Source organism: Leptonychotes weddellii, chromosome 1 (genome assembly GCF_054177405.1).
Source record: "Leptonychotes weddellii isolate Sample4059 chromosome 1, ASM5417740v2, whole genome shotgun sequence".
Lineage (NCBI taxonomy): Eukaryota > Metazoa > Chordata > Mammalia > Carnivora > Phocidae > Leptonychotes > Leptonychotes weddellii.
Window position 1 is genome coordinate 116,177,309 of NC_138369.1, and position 7,690 is coordinate 116,184,998.

At 38.5% G+C, this 7,690-nt stretch overlaps 1 protein-coding gene across 1 annotated transcript in view; it reads left to right on the plus strand.

Moving 5' to 3' along the window:
* Nucleotides 1-7,690, plus strand: part of LOC115940224 (uncharacterized) — a 695,973-nt gene that overhangs the window by 220,594 nt on the left and 467,689 nt on the right. The gene's annotated exons all lie outside the window — the stretch shown is intronic.

The following is a 7,690-nucleotide window of genomic DNA, read 5'->3' on the forward strand; positions in this document are numbered from 1 at the left end:
GGTTGCTGCCTGTGTTCTCCTCTAGGATTTTGATGGACTCCTGTCTCACATTTAGGTCTTTCATCCATTTTGAGTTTATTTTTGTGTGTGGTGTAAGGAAATGGTCCAGTTTCATTCTTCTGCATGTAGCTGTCCAGTTTTCCCAGCACCATTTGTTGAAGAGACTTTTTTCCATTGGACATTCTTTCCTGCTTTTCCTGCTTTGTTGAAGATTAGTTGACCATAGAGTTGAGGGTCCATTTCTGGGCTCTCTATTCTGTTCCTTTGATCTATGTGTCTGTTTTTGTGCCAGTACCATATTGTCTTGATGATGACAGCTTTGTAATAGAACTTGAAGCCGGAATTGTGATGCCATCAGCTTTGCTTTTCTTTTTCAACATTCCTCTGGCTATTCGGGGTCTTTTCTGGTTCCATACAAATTTTAGGATTATTTGTTCCATTTGGCGAGGACGTGGAGAAAGGGGAACCCTCCTACACTGTTGGTGGGAATGCAAGCTGGTGCAGCCACTCTGGAAAACAGTATGGAGTTTCCTCAAAAAGTTGAAAATAGAGCTACCCTATGACCCAGCAATTGTACTACTGGGTATTTACCTGAAAGATACAAATATAGTGGTCTGAAGGGGTACGTGCACCCCAATGTTTATAGCAGCAATGTCCACAATAGCCTAACTATGAAAAGAGCCAAGATGTCCATCAACAGATGAATGAATAAAGAAGATGTGGTGTATATATATAAAATGGAATATTATGCAGCCATCAAAAAAAACCACCACAAAATCTTGCCATTTGCAATGACATGGATGGAACTAGAGGGTATTATGCTAAGTGAAATAAGTCAATCAGAGAAAGACATGTATCATATGATCTCACTGATATGAGGAATTCTTAATCTCAGGAAACAAACTGAGGGTTGCTGGAGTGGTGGGGGGTGGGAGGGATGGGGTGGCTGGGTGATAGATACTGGGGAGGGTATGTGCTCTGGTGGGCGCTGTGGATTGTGTAAGCCTGATGAATCACAGACCTGTACCTCTGAAACAAATAACACATTATATGTTAAAAAAAAAAAAAAAAGATAGTAGGAAGGAAAAATGAAGGGGGGGAAATATAAATAAATAAATAAATAAATAAATAAATAAATAAATAAATAGCTAGATAGCATTCCCTAAAATTTGCTCGGTGACTTTGAGGCTACAAAGAACTTTAGTTATATTATCCCATCTGATCCTTGCAGGGGCCCTCTGTCCAGCGGACAGATTTTGTTCTCATGACAAAGATGAACACCTTCATGGTTTGTTGACTGAAGGATATAGTTTTAGGGATTTTACTTCTGCAAGGACAAAAGAGATGATACCTGCCAGTAACAAGATTTAGAATGTAATACAACTTAAGTGTTTAGTTGAGTTGTGCGAGTTTTGTTGCTGCTATATATCCCTGGAGTGTTAGGAGAGCAGCAGTAAGGTGATGCCTTGAAGACTCACACCTTTAGAAGCTCTAAAAATGTTCGATGGTTATTTATTTATTTTAGTAACTCTCAATTACATAACATATAGTATTACTCACCTTAATCACCATGCTGCACATGAGATCTCCAGAACTTACTCATCTTATAACTGGAAGTTGCTACTCTTTGACCAGCATCTTCACATTCACCCTACCTCCAGACCCTCGTAATCACCGTTCTACTTTCTGTTTCTGTGAATACAACTTTTTTAGATTCCACATATAAGTGGGATCATACAGTATTTATCTTTCTCTGTGAGACTTATTTCACTTAGCATAACTCCCTCAAGTCTCCATCTATGTTGTCACAAATGGCAGGATTTCCTTTTCTCTCATGGCTAAATGATATTCTGTATGTGTGTGGGGGCGGGTGTACATATACATGCCACATCTTTTCTTTTATTCAATATATTTAACCTAAAGAAAATCCTGAAAAAAGTTTACCCATTTCTCTCATCCCTACCACCTGCCTCTGGCAACCACCAGTCGGTTCTCTGTATGTATGGGCTTGATATATAATCTGCATATGAGAGATCATATGGTATTCATCTTTCTCTGTCAGATTTATTTCACTTAACATAATGCCCTTGAGGTCTATTCATGTTGTTACAAATGGCAAGATTTCATTCTTTTTTATGGCTGAGTAATATTCCTCTGTGTGTGTGTGTGTGTGTTTCTTTATCCGTTCATCCAATGATGGATGTCCGCATATGTCGGCTATTGTAAGTAACACTGCAGTGAACACGGAGGTGCACATATATTTTTAAATTAGTGTTTTTGTTTTCTTCAGATGAATACCCAGAAATGGAATTGCTGGATCATATGGTATTTCTAGTTTTTATTTTTTGAGGAAGCTCCATACTGTTTTCCATAGTGGCTGCACCAATTTACATCCCCACCAACAATGCACAAGTTTCCTTTTTCTCTACATCCTTGCCAACTTATTATTTCTAGTCTTTTGGTAACACCCATTCTGACAGGTGTGAGATAATATCTCATTGTGGTTTTGATTCTATGGTTATTTAATTTTAACCACAGGTATGAAGAGCCACCTGCCTATGGGGAGAATTTAGGGGGCAAACTTGCTGATATCAGAACATGACAATGCTCAACTCATAAACTTTGCTTCTACTCTAAATTGGTTTTCCTGACTTCAGTTCTTATACCTTTTGATAAATATTTGTTGAATGTTTAAACACCCGCTATCCCTTCAGTTTATCCAGATTTGAGACTTTTGACTCATTTCTAGGCTTTCTTCTCTCTTTCCCATCTCATTCAAATCACTCCCAATTCCTGTAGCTGCCTCCTTTAAAAGGTCTTGAGTTTCATAGTACCCAATGCTATATCACTCAGTCTGTTCTCAGTGTGTTATGCATGCTTATAGGTAATGAGAAGAAAATACAAAATGAAGACTTTCATCGGTATAGGTGACAGAATGGTGGACAACTACTTTTCTTTTTTCTTTTTTTTTTTTTTAAAGATTTTATTTATTTAACAGAGAGAGACACAGTGAGAGAGGGAACACAAGCAGGGGGAGTGGGAGAGAGAGAAGCAGGCTTCCCACTGAGCAGGGAGCCGGATGTGGGGCTCGATCCCAGGACCCTGGGATCTTGACCTGAGCCGAAGGCAGATGCTTAACGACTGAGCCACCCAGGTGCCCAACTACTTTTCTTTATTTTTAAAATCTTAATATTGTGAAAATTTTATGTAGTAAATAGTAACTTAAAAATAATATTCCTGAAATTATTTATGTTAATACTATTTGTGTAGAACAAATACCAATTTAAATCAGACTGTTTTACATTTAGCATATGCCATTTAAAAGATGGACTAAAAGATGAGACAGTACCGCCATACATGTCAAACCACTTGCTGAAACAGAGCTCCAGAGAATCAGACCTTAGATAAATGAGATTTTATGTTTATGTCCCCCAAGTTTCTGAACTGAGAATTAGCAGGTAGATCCTTGGTAATATCTATTACAACTCCTTCCCCTACTACCTGTTACAGAGTCTGTCCCTTATACATCTTGAAAAGGGTGGTGTTACAGGCTTAATTGTATTCTCCTAAATTCATATGTTGAAGCCTTAACCCTAGGACCTCAGAATGTGACTGTATTTGGAGACAGAGCCTTTCAAGCAGTGATTAAGTTAAAATGAGGCCATGAGGGCGGGTCCTAATCCAATCTGACTGGTGTCCTTATAAGAAGAGGAGATTAGGACCCCCAAAGGGACATCAGGGCTATGTGTGCACAGAGGAAAGACCATGTGAAGACCCAGCAAGAAGATGGCTATCTGTAAATCAAGGAGAAGGCCTCAGAAGAAATTAATCCTTCGGACACCTTGATCTTGGACTTCCAGTTTCAGAACTGTGAGAAAACCAATTTGTTTTTTGCCACCTAATGCTAGCAAACTAATGCAGGTGGTTATCTGGCCTTTGCTTACATTTCTGCAATGACAGAAAACTTTTGACCTCTCAAAGCCACCCAATTTTATATTTGGTCTGCATTAATTAATTTACAGATTTTCCTAATATTGAACTAAAATTTTCCTGCTATAATTTCTCTCAAAGGACCTAATTCTGGCCTCTGGAGTCAAAATAAATAAATTTGGTCTTCTTCCAAATGATGTTTCTCAAATATCTGAAGGTAATTATTTCTCTAGTATGACATTTTTTCCCCAGAAATATCCCCTACCCCCAATTCCTTTAATTATCTTCATATAGTGTGTTTCCGTGCCCCATCTTTATGGTGGTTGTGTTCTTCTCAATCTAATAAATCTCTCTTTTAAAGATATATTGGAAACATTTCCATGTGGAATATTTTGATCACTATTGTGCCAAACAATGGCCTGTTTCTTTTAGGGGGGATGAAATTTATTGTGAGAGAGGGAACCAGTGACATGTATAGTCTTTTCTTCCTTAGACATGTAAAACAGAGGGATGATCACACATTTAAAGTAGAAACATGGAGAATTAATATTGTGACTCCTTACTGCCAGACCAAAACTGTCATTCTGTGGGCTTGTAGACAGAAACCTGCTTTTCTTTACCATATGTAAATTAATTGTTAAAAAACCCTAATGTTTGCATACATAAATTTAATTTTAAAAGTAATTGTAATAACCAAGACATTAATTGGGCATTTTGGGGTCATTTTTGGGGATTCACTCATTCAACAAATAGTTATTGACTACTATGTGGAAGGGTTAGTTTAGGAAAGAGTTTAGAAAGCCCTTGTATCCATCTGAATGTTCAACAGCTTAGTCCAAGTGTTGAGTGTGCTACGTTTACAATGTTTACATCTCCTTTAACAAATGGTGACACGATAGTGTATTTTAAAATTCGACCTCTGTAACCTGGGATTTAGGGCTGTTGCAGAAGGTGCCCAGAGTATAAAGAGGAAGTAGGAGAGATGGCCAGACCTGTGCCCCAGTGAGAATTAGAGGAGAGTGCTTTAGTAGAGTGTTGTAGACTCCACACTTGAAAGAGGAACAGTTCCAACAGTCAGGCTTCTAATATAGTGTCAGCTGTGATTGGACTAGCCCAGAAGGTGGGAGGTGATCTGACCCTATAGATCAAAGGCCTCTATAACTACAGCTTAGGAAGCAGGCAAGGATGATTAAGGTAATAATAAGAATGACACAGAAAAAGTAACAACAACAGTAAGGCAATTATAGCAGTAATAATAGTAATAATTAGATGAAAGTGTTTTGTGTTCCAAGCCACTGTTTTAAGTGCTATACATGTATTAACTTATTATCCTCAAATTCATTCACTCCCTTGATACACATTTATTGAACGCCTACTGTATACAAGATGTTAAGAACAAAATAGACAAAGCCTCTGTCCTTGTGAAGTGTATTTCAGTGAAGAAAGATAATAATTAGTAAAAAAGTTAATAAATTACATAGTAAATTGCAAAATGAAAAACAGTATGAGGAAAAAAACCAGAAAAATAGGTAGGGTAAGGGGAATTATCAGGAGTGCTGGGTGATGAGGTGGATGGGGCTCAGTTTGCCTTTATTAAATCAAGGAACCAGAATATGTCTCTGTGAGAAAGTGAGATTTAAGCCAATACTTGAGGGGGAAGATGGGATTAGGAGGCAGGGTTCTGGGGTCAGGGGTGGGGTGAGGAGGAGAGTTCTGGGCTGTGAGAGCAGCTAGAGCAAAGACCCGAGTGCAGGAATGTGTCTTTTGTGTTGAGTTGCAGGAAGGAGATCAATGTGGCTAAAGCTGCCTGAGTGGCTGAGGAGCAAGTGGGAAGGGATAAAATCAGAGTGTAACAGGGTAGAGCAGCACAGAGGACATTGTGGGGACTTAAACTTCTACTCTGAATTAAATGTGAAGTCATTGCACAGTTTTGATCAGAAGGGTGACTCGGTTTGACCAGATTTGAAATGGATCACTCTTGGCAGCCATGTTGAAAATAGATTTGTGGGGCAAGAAGATCGGGAGTTTTCGAGACAATGGTTACAGGGATAAGGGTGAGAGCCATGGATGTAATGACAAGTGGCCAACAAAATTCTAAATGTATGTTGAAGGGCCAAAGAAATTAAGTTACTTATTTAAGGTTACAAAGCTATTAACTGGATGAACTGGGAATTGATCCCAGGCAGTATAGAATCAAGAACAACTCTGATACACGCATCACCTGACCAATAAAAAAAGAGGGTGAGAAGACAGGCATCACGTCAATAAAAGGCAGAGCTTTCTAATAATTATGCCTGTAAGGCAGTGATTTTCTATGATTAGAGGGGTGTAAGTTGAAACTGGAAAGCCATTTATCTGTGATGAGTAAGGGAGATTCATGCACGGGGAGTTTAATAAAATGACTTTTAGGCCCCTTCTAACTCTAAGATTCTATGATCCAAATACAGAATGACACAGTTTATACTGTTTGTCAGTAGAAGTTGACAACTCTAATAATAACTACTATTTTGAAAACCATTTTCTTGCCCTCATCTCATATACCATGGTATAAACAATGCTGGATTTGGCCTCTGTCCTCAAAGAAAGGATGAAAACGTGATGTATGTGACAAATCTCTGTTGTGACTCAGAATGAACCCATGAAATTGCCTTTTTAAATGCAAATCTAAAACATTTGTGTATTTGCAACTGTGAAGCTGCTACTAGGCAGAGTTTGGAGGATATACATTCATAAAATAACAGATGATGGTCTCAGATTAGGATTTTCCAAAATCATTGCATGAAACTTTTCAGGACTCCTATGGAGGTCTTGGCTAATTGTTCATACATTCCAGGTGTTACACCCTGTGTATGTTGATAACATATCACCGGAGCATTAGATTCATGTTTCTGTTTAGGAAAAGTACATGGCTCTCTTCTTGCTATAGCTATGGGTTGATGTGCTGGGAGGTAATCCAGAGATATGATTCATCTAAATATTTTTAAATGGTCTTTACCATAATATCAAAGTGTTATGAACAAACTCCTGCTGGGTGTGATATTTCCCACTGCAAGCAATATATAGTAAGCCTATAGAATCTACCAGGTACTCCCATGGCATTTGGTGGAGCAGGACATACAACAACCTGGGAACAACTTTTTGAAATATTTCTCATTATACTAAGAAAAGGTGGGAGAGACTAGATGAATGCCTGCAGTTTGGTGGAATGGGAAGAGGAAGAAGCAAAATGAGTTAGAAGTAGATCCTGGCAATTGATAAAGAGATGCCAGGGCTTCTATTTTGGAATAAAGGTTCTTGAAAATCAAACTATCTCTGAAGGTGGAAAATTGTAGGTTAATATGTTTTACATGAATTTGAGTATATCTGGAATCTTATTGGTTAGTTTTTTCAAAGAAGGAAAACGAAACCCAAGAAGATGAAAGGAAAAATATATCCTCCCTCCCACCCCCATCTACTACATATAGAATGGAATTTGGGATAATATCCCTGTTGGACTTGATTCTGTTAAAAATAGGGAGGGGAAGAATGAAGCGGGGGAAATCGGAGGGGTGGACGAACCATGAGAGACGATGGACTCTGAAAAACAAACTGAGGGTTCTAGAGGGGAGGGGGTGGGAGGATGGGTTAGCCTGGTGGTGGGTATTGAGGAGGGCACATTCTGCATGGAGCACTGGGTGTTATGCACAAACAATGAATCATGGAACACTTCATCTAGAACTAATGATGTAATGTATGGGGATTAACATAAGAATAAAAAAAA